Raw genomic sequence first — 16,894 nt, 5'->3', positions numbered from 1 at the left:
GTTACTTAAATCATAAAAGTACAGGCCTAAATCCCTAGGCCTTAAGGAAGTGGAGCAGAAGACTTTCCTCATCCTTATTTTGTTTATTTTGATAGAATCTGTGTTTATTGGGACGTTTGGAGTGTTTGCTGCAGAAACTTGCAGCAGGCAGATGCTGTGTTCCTTTGCATAATGAAATGGGGGGGCTGTAGGAGGTGCTGAGGGTGACTCAGGAGAACAGAGATACTGCAAATATTATGGTCTGAATAGAATTTTGATGGGCCAAATGATTTTTGAAAACTATCTGAAAAAACAGAGCAGCTACTTAGCATCAAAGGCTCCTGGCAAAAACTGACTTCAAAGTGCTCATACGTGGGATGTTTGTCAGGTCACAGTACTTTCTGGTTAAGGGACCCCTACTGATTAAGCCCCCTTTCCCTTGGCTTGCTCTCCCTTCTGCATCATCTATGCACTTCAATCTATGATGCTTGGACACTTGATATTCACCCCACCCCCAACCCCACAGCACTTGCATACATATCTTTAAATTATATATTATAAATTATTTATTCATATTCATGCCTGTCTTCCTCTCTGCACTGTAAACTCGTCATGGGCAGGGAATGTGTCTGTTAATTCTGTTGTATTGTACTTTCCCAAGCACTTAGTTCAGTGGTCCGCACATAGTAAATGCTCAACAAATAAAATTGATTGGGTTCTACTTCCCAGTTTCATAGAAAGGAGAGAGAGAAGGGAAAGAGACCTGTGCCTTTAATTCCTGAGTGAGCTTGACAACCCCATCATCTGTCCAAATGCTTCCATGTGTCTCTACTGTCAAAAACCATGACATATGGATGAATGTCTTGGGAATGTCTTTCCGAGGCACCTTTCCTCTCTGAGGCCCCACTTACTGACTTTTGTCTCCACAGTATTCCTGAACTCCTGATTCATTTTGACTCTTTAGTGCTGGGAAAGAATGCACAGGTGGGAATTAGTCCATCATGAGGCTCACAATCTAATTTATGAATACAGTCAACCATAAGGTACTTCCCATCTTTCATTTAAAGTGTCTATTCTCCTCTGCTTCTGGCTAAACAGCTGAAAAGCTAGTTAAGAAAGGGAAGATGCAATGGCGTTGGACAAAGCTGTGTTTGGGATTGGTACTTTATGATGGCCTACAACGCGCACTCCATGCTCTGTTCCTCAATGTTCCCATCCTCATTCATCTCAGGAAGTTCCAACTGCTGCACTTGGTCACTGAGGATTACTAGAGTCAATTTGCTAAGGCCTGGTGTGAGACACATAGGGAACCTGAAGCCAGATTAGTAAAGAAGGAAGAGGAAAAGCTAAGGCCAGGAAGGTCAGGGCAGGTGACTACATTCCAGCCTTGAATTGCGCCTTTTATATGGAAATGGATGAGTTGTAACCCACTTAGTCCTACAGCACTAGGCATTAGGTGCAATAACTCCATCAGTTATATCTTCCTGGGCTTGAGGACTTCAAACTAAGCCCATCACTTTGTGAGAAACAGAGACAGAGAGAGAGGGAGAAACCAAGAGAAAAAAAAAATACCTTACTGAGACTGACCTGCTCAAGTCATAAAGGCTAATTTTTCATTTCAAATGTGGAAAGAAAAGGAGGCATGGCTTTAGAGAATAGCAAAGTGGAAAAGACTTTGGAGGGAAGGCATGCTTTGAAAAGCTAGCAGATCAGAAAGACTTCAGTGGGGTTTTACCAGCTCTGCTTAGGAACTCATACTCTCTTTAGTTTTTCTTGGATGCTCCTACTAGGTTTTATTTGAGATCTGGGCTGAGCAGGGCTGGGGACGAGCCCAAACAGTAGGCCATCAGGGCAACAACGTCTTTGCTTCGACAGATGAACATCTTGGAGCTAGCTGGCCTCATATGGAGGAATTGGCACCTACACCTAGGGGAAGGGGATTCTAAATCATTTTTTTATTGCCAGGCCACGCTTGCATTTACTGAAAGCTGCCCAATGTATGGAAAAAGCTTCAGGTGATGTTAAAATGCTGCCTATTAGAAATTTTTAAAAAAATTACCAGAGAAGTTTTGGAGAAATTCTTAATTTGTGATTAAAATATGGTAAATATTTAAGGTATAGATCTATTCCATGGGCAAACACATGGCCTGTTTCTCTTTACTCTATTAGGCCTTTTTCTACCTTCCACTTGACTCATCTGGGTCTAATTTCACTTCCTTTTATTCTTGATGTCCACACACCCCTAGGGATCCTGAGACTTGCTTTGCCAGGATGACCAAAGAGGGTTCATTCTGGACTGCCTCCAAATGTCTCCTTGTTCCCCCAAGGGCTCCTGCTTTCTCCTTTCTTTTTCTTCTCCTACCTACTTTTCTCCCCTGGGACAAGTCTCTTCAGAGCTTTCCACATGTGCTACAATTGTAAATTCTCCATATTTCCTTTTTGGGTATTATTTGGTCTTAAAACGATAAGGTACTTATGACCAGGTGAGATAAAAGCTTAGCTACAAACATAAAGAATGAAATTTCACAAGGTGTCCCTCAGCAATTTATAAGAACCAAAGCTCCAGTGACTGGAGGATACCAAGTCTTCTTCCACAGATTTCTCCATTTTGCTGTTTTCTTCTTCATATAATAGGGAGAGATGCTCATACACTAATGGTGCCTCTTCCTGGTTTTTCTGCTCTTATTCAACACATCCCCAAGAACGACCATCCTTAACAGTCACCTTTAAAATATCTTTTTAGGTCACTTCAAGTCAATCAGCAGATGCCCTTAATGCATGAATAATGGAGGTCTTTGTGTTAAGCTTTTATGCAGAACTCCAGATCCATAGACTTTGACAGGATGATTATCTGCATCGGAATTATGTCTTACCCTCATCTGTACACCTGAAAAAAACTAAAGGAGAAGTACTTTTCCTGGTGGCTTTGATAGAACTTTCAATCTACTGCTTATCTACTCACTCTTGAGTATGACCAGCATCACCCATGAGCGTACTTAACATCAGTCTTAGAACAAGCTCTCCAATAACAAGGTCTTGGAATGCAGTCAGCTCACCAGCATCTAGGCAATGTTCACAGCTACATAACGTCACTAGGTGGGAAATACAAAAATGGAAGATATCAAGCAGTTCCTTTATGAGGGACTGAAAGGGGACACGCTCAAGACAGACTTCAGAATAAATGATTTAGAGACATCCTGAAAGTAGCAGTGGATTGCTGGGAGACCTCCACAGCCCAGAGGTGATAATGGGCAGCAAATACGAGGAGTTGCTCTTCTTGATGGGAGACTTCACAGAGATCAGGATCCCTAAGACAATCTCAAAAAACAGACAAATGCATCAGCATAGAAAAGGACTATTTTTATGTCCATAAGGTGCAGGTAAAGCAGGCTAGTTGTACATCAACTTAAGTGACTTTCCCATTACTATAGACGGCACCACCATCCTTCCTGTCTCACAAACCCATAATCTTGACATTATCATAATTCCTCTCTCTCTCACTCAAGCCACATATTCAATCTATGACTAAGTCCTGTCATTTCAACCTTCAGAACATTACAAAAATCCACCCTTTCCTCTCCATCCCAACTGCTACCATGTTAATCTAAGCACTTATCCTATCCTGTCCTGATTATTGCATCAGCCACTTGCTGACCTCCCTGCCTTCTGTCTCTCCCCAATTCAGTCCACACTTCACTCTGCTTCTTGGATCATTTTTCTTCAGAAATGTTCAGGCCATGTTTCCCTACTCTTTTAAGAACCTCCAGTAGTTGCCCAACCACCTACACATCAATCAAATCAGAAACTCCTTAGCATTGGCTGTAAAGCACTCAATCAACTTGCCTCCTCCAACCTCACGTTGTCACTCTCCTACTACAACCCAGCCTGCACACTTCACTCTAATACCAACCTACTCACTATACCTCGATCTTGTCTATCTTGCCGCAAACCTATCACCCATGTCCTGCCCCTGGCCTGGAATGCCTTCCCTCTTCATACATAACAATGACTCTCCCCATTAAAAGCCTTACTAAAGGCATCTCCTTCAAGAATCCTTCCCTGATTAAGCTCTCATTTCCTTTTCTCCCACTCCCTTCTGCATTGCACTAACTTGCTCCCTTTATTCATTGCCCCCCTCCCAACCCCACAGCACTTACGTACATATCTGTAATTTATTTATATTAACGTCTGCCTCTCCTCCTCCAGACTGTAAGCTCATTGTGGGCAGGGAATGGGTCTGTTATATTGTCATGTGTACTCTCTCAAGCACTTAGTATAGTGTTCTCCACACAGTGAGCACACAATAAATACAACTGATTGATTCTGCCTGCAAACATGGATCAGGTCACACTACAGGTAGCTTCGTCTTCATAAACCAAAATCAGTAAGTATTAATCAAATTACTCAATAAATGGGAGAAGGGCATTTTGGCCCCTATAGCTACCTAATAATCCAGAAACAATTTAAAAAAGGAGACTAGAAGATCCAGGAGAACCAACTAGATGTGGATTTCCATGGAATTTACTGTTACCATATTCAACACCTACGGGTCACAGAGGCCAGGAGTTAAATGCATTTTCCACCAGGAGCAGGGGCACCACAAGTCACTCCTGTCTATGGAATGCCAGCCTTTTGGCAAAGTGTTTTCCCTTTCAGCATCAACTATTGCAGTTCCAATGTATGGGAATGTTATTCAAGACTGAGAACCTATCCAAAGTGTCCCTAGCATCTGGTTCTCATTTGGAGACAGCACAAAAGTGATGGCACACAAATTATATTAGAGCATACTTTCCTTGACCACATGTGGTAGAATGGAAGTTGCTCAGCATAACCAGGCTGAAAGCTGTTGCAAAAACCCACTACGAGTCCGTTTTTGCTCAGAAGCATTTCACAGAGAGAATAGATATTTTATATTAATCTTAGATCTGTTGCACATTTACACAAGGCACGCCCATATTGACATTCCGGTGCTACAGTTATGACTAGAATTGTGCCACGGTTCTAAATTTATCTTTTAATACCCTGTTCCAGTTGATATGGTGTGCAAAGAATTTTCCTTCCACTACCACTGAAACTCTGGTCTCTAAAATGCACTTTTAGTATCCATAGTGAAAATGATAACAAAAGACTAAACGGAACCAAAAAAATTACAATTTCACGTACTCTATTTATACAGGGTAATCCATTTGCTGCAGGTTCAACTTACTTCGCGTTACCACCAAAGAAATAGTGATTACTTCAATGTGGGCTCTTCCGCTACTTGCCCAAGAGAAGCTCACTGGATTCTGAATTCAAAGCCTCTATTTCAAATCCAGTCTTCTCTTCAGATCTGCTGTGAGAATTTAGCAAAAAGTCTTTTAGCCTCTCTAAACCTACCTAAGATTCACCCCACTGAAAGGATCCAGTGGGTTTTCCTAACAAGAATGAAAGAAAGGTCCGGTCAAAAGGACAGCCCAAATAAAAACATGCAATGCTAGTGCCTTTGGAAAATCTGGTTTGTAAATGTCAATTAGAATTTAAGGCCTTTGCTTTTTTAAAGAGATCTGTTTATCTCTTGCAACTGTGAAAGGGCTGATGACAGAAGGACACATCATATCTCAAATGAGGAGTTGCCAGAATTAAATCCCATATAAAGAGATAAAAAGTGAGTACCATGGCTATATCTGATTTATACTCCCTCTGTATCCTGTCATAGTAGAATCATTTTAGATCCAGAGACAAAGCAAACAATGAAAGGTAATCGGTGCTCTCTTATTAGACTAAATACAAACAAAATGAGTTCTCTTTGGAAATCACATTCTTTTCTCTGAAGGAAGAAAACAAGTGGCAGAGATACAGATAGGGAGAAAGGCATTAATTCAGACTTCAGAATTTAATTCAGTGATATAGTAATCCAGAGGGGAATTGTATTTTAAAAATTAGCTACAAAGTGTCAACTGGACTAATTCCATTCCTTAAAAGCTTTGCCTGGATTACAATAAAAGAAAAAAGTAAAAATCTTGCTAACATTAATTAATTAACGATGTGCTTTACCTCAGAGACAGAGAAAGCATAAATTAGTAAATGATTATTTCTTGAACCAATGCACTGGCAACAGTGTCCATGAAAATTTCATGTGTAGGTCTGGTCTGAATCATCAACCCCAGAACCTGAAAGGAAATTAGAGACCGGTAAACCACAAAGCTCAAGCAACCTCAATATCAGTCTTGAAATGAAGAACGGGGCCATTCCTACATGAGATGATCCAGTCATTAAATGGTATTTGGAACTGTTTTTCCACTGCAGTCCAGGAGGCAGGAATCAGAATGAAAGGAAGAAAAACAATGGAACTTTCCAACCTGCACTTCACAGGCTAAAAGACAACAGCACAGAGGGGCAGCGTGGCCTAGTGGAAAGAGCACAGGTCTGGAAGTCCGAAGAACCTGGGTTCTAATCCTGCCTCTGCTAGTTCCTTGTTATGTGACCCTGAGCAAGTCACTTCACTTTTCTTTGCCTGAGTTTCCTTACCTGTAAAATGAAGATTCAGTGCCTATTCTCCCTTCTAGACTGTGGGACAGGGGCTGTGTCCAATCTGAGTAACTTGTATCTATCCAACACTAAAAGCAGTGCTTAACAGAAAATAAGTGCTTAACAAAATAATAATACTAATGATGATGACGATGACATCAAAGACAAGAGCACATCAACTTGTGCTGCCATGGTTATCCATGCTTCTTATGCGCCAGGCCGAGTACTGAGTCTTTTACCAAGACCCTGGCTAGTTAGAGAGAGGGAAAAATAAACAGTGCTGGGGCAATGACTCCAAAAATGTGATATTACTAGTGTGGAGGAGGGAAGGAGCATATAAAGTCAGGAAGAGAGGAAGGCAGGTGAGCTGAGCTAAGCTCAGCGCAGGCCATGACTCACAAGCACAGCCACATAAACTTGGGAGAGAGAAGATTAGAATCACTGAAATTACAGGGACGGAAGGACTGTGGAGGTGTCACTCACACAAGTGTCACCCAGGGCATCCAGCAAAATAATAATAATTTTTAAAATGAAGATGAACAGAGCTGTTGGATCAGTTTGTGAATCCCTAATGCCCTTCTAAGAGGCAGGAAACTGTCACTGTCTCTTTGCCAAGGTGTCAAACTGAGATGGAGCAACTTAACTCAGTCCTGGGCAATTTCAAGGCAGATCAACTTTCAGAATTCTGACTCATTTAAAGAACGATTAAATGGGCATGTGTGTTCTGGGGGATTTTTGAGGCAAGTAAAGAAGAGTGGTACAAAAGGATTTGCTGATTGGCACACAGGGCTCAGCACCCCAGGGGTACTCATGAAATACATGACAGAAGTGATAAATCAAAGATGACAAGGATGTTCATTATACTGTTGTGTTGTGCTCTCCCAAGCACTTTAGTACAGTGCTCTGCGCATGGTAAGCACTGAATAAATCTGATTGATTGATTGATTGCAGGGCAAATAATTAACAGGGAGAACTTGGAGAAAAAGTAATAGATGACATGAGTGGTGATCCCACCTGGGTTTTCCAACTCCACCAGAAAGAGTAGGTGTCAAAGAGAATCAGACATGATCCTAGGGCCCTATTGTGGGGAGGGGGGTTTATGGTTGGTTTTCTTTGCTTCATTCAGTCTCTTTTGCTCTCTGAGAGAAAAACCTCGGTGTCAGAGGGGCTTCCATGCATTTCTGGGAGTTGCTGCCCCTTCTTCATAGGGCTGGGGGTGTGTGTGTGTGTGTGTGTGTGTGTGTGTGTGTGTGTGGGGAGAGACTAGCCTAGGTACCCACTGAGCAGAGTGGACCCCAGCATCAGGTCAGCCTCCTCGCAGAGGAGCAGCAGCAGCAGCCAGACTCTTTGTTTACCCCGGTGTCAGGGCGAAGATGTAAATGGACCATAAGGAAGGCTGCTTTTTCATTTGCACCACTTCATTCATTTTATATTTATAAGATATACAACATGGGAGAACTATAAATAAGGAGGTAGAAACAGCTTGAGGGGCTGATGATGGAATCACAAATCATTTGAGTTACATGTTCATTGTTACCGTGATGTAGAATCTCTTAAAATGCCACAGTGTATTTATCTTCATGTCGAGACTACTTCACGCATAGCTCTGCAGTTCGAGCTCAATAACCTCAGTTTGCCTCAACTTTCTCCCTCGCCCATGGCATGTCCCTGCCTAAGTCAAGGAAGGGTTAACTCCATGGGCTACCGAGTGGGAACTATTGTTCTGAAATTACTTGCCCTGCTTTACAATACAGGCAATACTGGCAATACAGCCAGTCACGAATGCTTTTTCCTGTTGTGATTGGGGTATAGGTCAGGCTTTATTGTCTTCGGCATCGTCCTGATCAAGGGGAGCAAATGGATGGCTCCGGATTGGGGAAGAAGAGGAGCAAGAAGGGTGAGGAGTGGGGGAGGAGAGGGTGAGATGACACAAAGTTGAATGTGTAGGAGTAAGAGCCATAAAGGATGACTTGGGAGAGTTGCGAGATCAGGGGAGGGCGGGAGAATGTGGGGAACCAAGCAGGAACACTAGGTGAATCAGGAGTGCCAATCCCTCACTCTTGCAAGACTGAGAAAGCCCCACAGATGGGAGTCTGATTGGAGCAACCAAATCAATTTCTGGTACTGACAGGGGTGAGGAAAGAAGATAGAGCAGAAGGACAAAAAGCCGCAATTGCTGGGTTATTGACAAATGCTCACCCCCGCCAGAAGACAAACAAGTGAAAGCTACTCTGACCTATGAATTTTGAGACAAGAACACCACCTCACTGTTTTCAATTAGTTACTATCACTTAATGTGATTATTTTAGTTATTGTTGCCACCACTTAGCTCTCATGTAACTAGGCACTTTATGTATTTCATTAGCTCTGGAGTTAGATTTTAAAAAACACCCAGAAAGCAAGCGATAAATTAGTAAGGGTAATAGCCTTTCTTCAGAAAAAAACAAGGAACCGGAAAAATAGTAAGAACTGTGAAAAGAAAGTGATCTTTCCCTTGAGAGCTTCAAAGGAATTCAGCAACCAAAGGGAAGAGGATGGACATTCGGAAAAAAGAAGAAGATTAAACCCTGATTATGTGCCAGAGATTCCCTTAATTCTTAATAAGGTCTATCTGCCTGATAAACCCACTTCCTAAATTGGTCCGAGTAGAGTTGAATGGAGAAACTGAATTTCCATCTAGATTTGACCTGACCCCTTACCAAATTACAGAAAAAAGTGAGATGACATAGCACATGATCTGCAATAAGGGTCTCAAGCTACTCCTTTCACACTCCACACACCCATTATCAAATTCCTTGCAAAATGAGAGAATTTCTTCTGCCCAGAACCTTAGGAAAGGTTCAGTCTGGGTACTGAAATACAGGCCAAGGCCTTCGCTAAGCTGCAGAAGGCTCTCCACATAGCCCTGGGGACAATCAACATTTTTCAGCTCTCAATTAATGTCTTCAAAAACAAGGGGAAAAGAGAGAGAGATAGAGACATACAGAAAGAGAGAGAGAGAAAGAGAGAGAGGAAAGAGAATTGAGACTTAATGTGCTTAGGATGTTTAGGAAACTGGAGGAATCAGTGGGCATTACTAAAAAAAGGAATTACAAGCTCCAAGGGGTTTGTAATTCCTGTCAGATTAAAGTTGGTGAACTTTCTCTCAATCCAATAATCCCTTGTGGTGCTTCTTTTCTAGACACTATCAATATTAGGAGATGAACTAGAGCCTTATAAATTGCATGCAGCACAGGCCTTCAATCATCCGAGTCAAAATACTGATTACTATCTCCCAGAACTCACAAGGATCTTATGAAGTCAATGAACCATAATTGTTTCTAGAGTTACAACCTCCAGACATGGCACGCTGGTATATAGACTCCTATTTCTGTGTAAATCATACATTCCAGGAAAAAAAATTCCCATATAGATATACAGACAGAAGTTCTGCTTCTTACAGAATTATCTATACCAAAGAAGAAAATAACTGGACATTTCTTTAAAGAAAATGAAAGAGAAAGAAAAAGGAGCAAGGGAGGGAAGGAGAAGATGGATATAGGAGTTTGACTTATCTGGTGTCTAACTCAAGAAGTAGAGTGATCTAGTGGAAATCAAGGGCTTGGTACAGTGCTTTGCACATAGTAAGTGCTGAACAAGTACCACTGATTGACTGGTATGAAGAGGATCACTGGACTAGTAGGCTACAGTGGGCCCCAACTGCATTCCTTTATTATTCACCCCTAAAATCTTCTGACCACTTAAAACTGGGAGAAATAATGTGCCTCTGCATTTTCATAGTAAGGAAAGAAAATGTCCCTTTGGCATAGTCACTTCAATAAATTACATTGCTAGGGACTTTGCTCTCTGAAGGGAAAACAAAAGCAAACCCATGATTGCAGACGCTATGAGGAAGAAGCCAGGAGATACTCAGTACTGTGCTGCAGGAGAAACCCTCAGGAAAGCTCTCTTGAGACAGAGAATGCTATGCTACAGCCTAGCTTAGTAGAGAAGCAGCGTGGCTTAGTGTAAAGAGGAAGGGTTTAGGAGTCTGAAGTCATGGGTTCTAATCCCAACTCTGCCACCTGTCAGCTGTGTGACTTTGGGCAAGTCACTTGACTTCTCGGTGCCTCATTTACATCATCTGTAAATGGGGATTAAGACTGTGAGCCTCACGTGGGACAACCTGAATACCCTGTATCTACCCCAGCACTTAGAACAGCACTCGGCACATAGTAAGCACTTCACAAATACCAATATTATTATTATTAATCAGCCCAAACCCTAATCAACCAGGTCAGCACCAGATTAAGAACCTAGTTTGAGTTCCAAGAGTATCCCCTTTATGAACTCAGAGAAATCAACCATCTGGACTGTTCCCTAGTTTCCCCTTCTATAAATATGGGTAATGTATGACCTAGTCCCAGAAGGATGGCATATTTCATACCCAAAAAGTTGGCTCTAATGTAGAATTTACCAATTTTTTTGCCAAAATTTCCACTGAAGTAGCCAGGTAGCTTCCCTGGGTGGTTTGAGGACAGGGATCCTTTTCAGTTTCATGCCTTCTGGTTTAGTGGAAAGAGCCTGGGTTTGGGAGTCAGTGGACGCGGGTTCTAATCCCAGCTCCGCCACGTGTCTGCTGTGTGACCTTGGGCATGCCACTTAACTTCTCTGTGCCTCAGTTACCTCATCTGCAAAATGGGGATTAAAACTATGAGCCCCATGAGGGACAACCTGATTGCCTTGTATCTACCCTAGCATATGGTACAGTGCTTGGCACATAGTAAGTGGTGGTATTTGTTAAGTGCTTACTATGTGCAAAGCACTGTTCTAAGCACTGGGGGATACAAGGTGATCAGATTGTCCCACGTGGGGCTCACAGTTTTAATCCCCATTTTACAGATGAGGTAACTGAGGCACAGAGAAGTGAAGTGACTTGCCCAAGGTCACACAGCAGACAAGTGGCGGAGCTGGGATTAGAACCCACATGCACTGACTCCCAAGCCCAGCCTCTTTCCACTGAGCCATGCTGCTTCCCAACAAATACCATAATTATTATTATTATTACTCTGTCCTGCAGTCCACAACTGTTCCCGACTAGATGAAAAGTTAAAAATTTCTGGCCACACCAGGATTTTCTCCCCTTGTTGCAGAGTGGCTGTCAGAATTTGCTTTCCTCTGGAAGCAAACACATAGGGTCATACATACCCAGGCCATCCACTGTATTTGGGATACATCCCACACAGCCCGGTGCCAAACAACACAATTTCTTACCCACAAGAAAATTCTTAAAAGTTATCAAGTGTTAAGTTAAATGTTTTTTGTCTTGGCATGAGCCTAGAACACAACAATCTTTGCTTTGGGGGGTCAGCTAGTGAATTATTAGGTATGAACTGTTAAGCCTGGTTCTCTTGGGGGCTTTTGCCTGGGTAATCTTTCTCCATATTCCTTTACATATATGGGGAAAGAGACTAAATCTCTAAACCACCCCCGAAACGGGACTGCTCCAAGACTCAGGAACTCTTCCTCAGTGATTCGCCATCCACACGGGGGGCGGAGGGGGAGAGAGACTCTTCTATCAGCAAGTGAGGAATGGGTAGTCTCCCATGCCTTCCCAAACCTGTGAGTGAGCATCCTGAAAAAACTTAAATATAGCATGGTTCACCCAGAAAGCCCCGAGGGCTATGTGATCTTGCAAAAACATTAGGTCATCAAAATTCCCAACTTCCTCATGTACACTTCCCCACCGCTCCAGAGCTTCCCCAAGTCCAGATCTTTGAAACACTAGGAATTTCACAGGGCTGCAGAACAGATCTGTGATGGTGCGTGGTAATTTAGTCCCACTATGAACTTCTGTAAAATGAATGCCACTAGAGAAATGAGCAAACATTTGTCTAAGAGTGGCAAGAGGAAAGCATCACTTTGACCTATTGTACAAATAATGCACCTATGAAAGATTAAACACATCTTCAGTGGCGAGATGCCACACATTTACATATATATGTGATTAGCATCATTATTTAGTTGTCTCAAGTTTCATAAATTGCTTCCCACCTTCGAACATTTATTATCTTTTCCCTTTCCATGGTACATTGAGGATAAGCAAAAAAACAAAGCCCTGAACTAAAATCCCCAGTTCTCATTGTTCCACACTACAGCGTTAGCCCAGTGGATGGGCCTTGAGCTACTGCAGATTGGATTAATGTAGACTGGTACAGTCAAACCCCTAAACGCTATTCCTTCGGCTTCAAAATCTGTGGAGTCTTGGAAATTGCAAATACGGATGAAATTGAGTTCTTTTTAGGTCCTCCTCAAATGCGAGCTGTACGGAACATCAACCAGAGTCTGTAAATCCCTGTGACATGTACCAAAACAGGGTGAGCAACGGCAAGATGGTTTAAGATATCTGAACTCAAATTCCTGGCTCTAGTGACTTAAAGGCAGGCCCTCCAGATTCATTCGTCTGTTTGTCTGTGAATAAATATATACATTATTCTTGTTCTTTTAATTCTGTAACCTCTTCAGAGCAGTTAAAAATTATGTTAAAAACTCATTAACTTTGACGAGATATTGATGATGCCAGCGGTTAATTACAAGCCAGCTGGTGTTATGGCAAGAATTAAAAAGTTAGACATTGGAAGTTTGTTTAAAAAGAGAAAGCCACAACATTAACTTTGGAGCCAGTTGAAACTATATACCTCAGCGATGACCTTCCTGGTAAGTGGGAAAAGGGACCCTACGTAATAATAATAATGGTATTTGTTAAGTGCTTACTATGTACCAGGCACTGTACTAAGTGCTGGGAAAGATACAAGCAAATCGAGTTGGAGTGAGTCCCTGTTCCACCTGGGGTTCAGTCTCATTCCCCATTTTACAGATGAGGTAACTGAGGCACAGACAAGTAAAGTGATCTGCCCCAGGTCACACAGCAGAGAAATGGCAGATCGGGAATTAGAACCCATGACCTTCTGACTGCCAGGCCCGTGCTCTATCCACTGTACAGTGACGCTTCTGGCATTTTTCCCACCCTCTCCCACAAACAGAATGATATAATGGCAGTCACCCGGCTCATGACTGAGTTCGCATTTTCCAGACTTTCTTGAGCTACAGTTAGCTCTGAGGCCCTCCTTTCCCTTGCTTTATGGCATTAATCAATTACCAGCTAGGGTCAAAAAGACATTTCTCCCCCTGGGGCATCCCTGCACTATTTAAGCATGCTGTGGGTGTCCATCCCCTCTGATAAGCATTCAACATTGGCAACTGCCAAAATACCCAATATCCAAAGAAGATTTTGGTTCCTACAGGCAAGGAACTGTTCTGTACTTGTTAATAGAGTAGATCATTTCTCAAGCTCTTAAAAATAGGACTAATGCAAAGGCAGCATATTTGGGAACAGTATCTCTTGTTCATTAAAAAAAAGAGTGAACTGGCAATATCATCTTACTAAAACCCAGTACAAATAATGTACTTTTTCCAAGAGAATTTTCAATGCATACTAAAAGAGTACAGGTGTGTAGAGCTGCTCACGCATTTAAATGTGCATTCGATTGACACTAATGGCAGCCAGTGGGGAACAAAGCACTTTATTGCGCCATGCAATCTTCGAGTGGAAAAGTGCTGAGTTGCCCGCAGGCCCAAAGCAATTCAAACCCGCTTTCTACAAAGCGCTTTTCTGAAATGTGCTAGGCTGACAGTGCTCTCATAAAGCAGGTTTATTTTAGGACCACGGTTAGAATCCCTCCGTCGGAATGTGCTATTTTGGGCCTAATGCCTCTTGTCCTTTTGCCTGAAGTACTTCATCTCCTGTTTTTCGAGTTCTCATTCTATTGATCAAGTTCACGGCCAGCCTGCCTCTGCTGCTGATCATTATCATCAGCAAATAATCGCTTCCTTTTATTTTTGGATTGCACTTCTCTTGGTCTAGAATGGCACGGTGTGCAGTGCTGCTAACTGAGTACCTAATGGCTAATTTGCCCATTATCATCTCTCATCCCATCAGTGAATAGTCATTATTGTCTTCCCACTTCTCGCTTTTATTGGGAGCCCGGTTACTGTGGAGGCTCTTGTTTTTCATGAAAGCTCTTTATTTTATAGATGCACTCTCCTTTTAGTTCAGCTTTAGACATGGGCTCTGGGAAGCTGGGCATTTTCTAACTGATATTCAACATCAAAAGATTTCTCATTTCTTAAGTGAATGAAGATAACCACTCCAAAGTTTATTGATGTGAAGCTTCCTCCGTGATGCTTAGGATAACACTTTTTTCTTCCAGTCTCATCTCAAAACCTCTTGTAGCTCTCCCTTACCTTTTTTTTCCTCTTAATGGTATTCAGTTCTGTAAATCTGAGGGGAAGGAGGTAATGGTACAGTCTGCACGAAAAATCCAATGCCAGGAAGAACTCAGCTCACTGTAGAAGCTGAGGAATTAGAAAAACAGGGACTCGAGCTTCTGAGCATTTGGCCTCCTTGAATGTCTAAGGGAATTCCCATCGTGCCTCCCTCCCACCTTATGTTCACCCTACTAATGCCCCTTATGAACCAATGTCCGTAGTCCAGAGTCAAAGGAAGCCCCTAAAGGTCAAGTGTACATCAAAGACAGGCTTGAGGATACCGTACCCAAAGGACCAACTGACGACCGTATCCCCTCTGAGGGAGGTCTTTATGAAGAGCTATAATGGAGATGCTCCTGAGACACTATGCTAATAGCAATTCTGTCTGTGAATTTACATCATAGGCTGGAAAATAGCAGACTTGCTCAAAAATCATCTTGCCAAGTCACTGATGCTGCTTCCTTCGTTTACTGTTTACGGTCCTGAGTTTTGGCAGTCAAACCCTTGACTTTCAATGCCTCCTCTTGATGTCATTGTATGTATATAAGCACAGTTTGTTCCAGACTGTCTGTCAAAAGAACACTTCTAAATGAAGAGAACAGTGTTCCGGGAGGTTGCCAACATGATACAAGGAATCGTGGCACTGAATAATATTCCAACACTAAATGCATTTCCTTACTCACCCTGCACCAAAAACTTGAAAGACAAAGATCAAGGGCAAGTGGAGGGCAAACAAATATTTAGTATAGGTAGGGGGCAGAGTCGGCTTTACACATTTGGTTTCCCAAGGCTGGAAAAAAAAATGTCTTCCCCTCTTGTTCCATTAACATCATAATTTATTGAGTGTGCAGTCTTCTGTATGACAGCACCATGTTATGCATTGTGTGCACACAGCATAAGCATGATAATGTCACGTAGAAGCCCTTGCGGCGAAATCTGAACTGGCTTCCATGAGCCACTGTTTCCCGCTCCCAGACCCCTTTTAACTCCGGCACTGCTTCTGACTTGGGCTGGATGCTTTCATACTTCCAGTCACCACTGCCCCCACCATGACATATGACGGATGTTTAATCGTAATAATTACGGAATTTGTTAAGTACTTACTATGTGGAGACACTGTACTAGGGTAAGTGCTAGGGTGGATACAAGCAAATTGGGTTGGTCACAGTCCCTGCCTCATATGGGGCTGATAGTCTTAATCTCCATTTTACAGATCCAGACCGAGCTCCCCCCTTTTCCCTCCGCTCCCCCTACCGCCCCCCTTCACCTCTCCACAGCTAAACCCTCTTCTTCCCCCTGCAGGCAAATGGCAGAGCAGAGCTTAGAACCCAGGTCCTCTGACTCCCTGGCCTGTGCCCTTTCCACTAGACCACACTGCCCTGTACTTTTAAAAATGTTTTATATGCACTACTTCATACAGCCAACAGTTATGCTGGCCTGCTTCTAATTTTACAAAGGTCAGTTTATTTTTCTGAAAGTCTGCCTCCTGTGTAGCAGTCAAGTATTAACATTTTCAATGCCCACACTCCATCCACATGGCTTCTGACAGACAGTCCTGTGGCTCAGAAGCGCCACTCACATTTACTCATAAGGCAACAGTTCTTCAGCAATGGAAATATACTCTGCAGTCAATCCCTCAATGACATTTACTGAGTATTTACTACGTGCAAAGGACTGTACTAAGCGCTTGAGAGACTACAATACAGCAGAGTTGTGATACATTTATCAACTATTTTGGTTCTGCAAATTTCCACATTCATCCCTATGTCGTCCAGGCTGTAAAATCGTTAATGGAGGGGAACGTTTCTGCCGGTTCTGTTGTACTGACTTTCTCAAGAGCAGTGCCTGTACATAGTAAGCACTCAAATACCACTGATTGACTATGACACCTTTATTTTACCTCAGGCACAGAGACAGGGAGGAGAAAGGGGGACAGATCAGCAAAGTGGGGTACAGATTTCTTTAATGCTGTCAATGGCCACCAAGACCTGATAATGACCTCAATTTCTGTACGGTCTCAATCAAGTGAGACCATGTAAATTCTAGACGACTCTGCAGAACTTAAATGGGTCTTAGTGTCTTCCCTGCAGCCAAATCATAA

General features: G+C 42.6%; 1 long non-coding RNA gene across 3 annotated transcripts in view; it reads right to left on the bottom strand.

Moving 5' to 3' along the window:
- Positions 1 to 14,651: 14,651 nt before the first annotated feature.
- The window catches only part of LOC103170253, a 95,051-nt gene continuing 92,808 nt past the window's right edge, over positions 14,652 to 16,894 (bottom strand). For all 3 annotated transcript variants that reach the window (XR_003761634.1, XR_005660280.1, XR_486054.3), the window contains one exon: positions 14,652 to 14,880. This is a non-coding gene — a long non-coding RNA (uncharacterized LOC103170253). The remainder of the gene's footprint in view (positions 14,881 to 16,894) is intronic.

The sequence above is a fragment of the Ornithorhynchus anatinus genome, chromosome 8, assembly GCF_004115215.2.
Source record: "Ornithorhynchus anatinus isolate Pmale09 chromosome 8, mOrnAna1.pri.v4, whole genome shotgun sequence".
Lineage (NCBI taxonomy): Eukaryota > Metazoa > Chordata > Mammalia > Monotremata > Ornithorhynchidae > Ornithorhynchus > Ornithorhynchus anatinus.
Note: the sequence above shows the minus strand (reverse complement) of the source record. Positions and strands in the feature narration are given on the sequence as shown.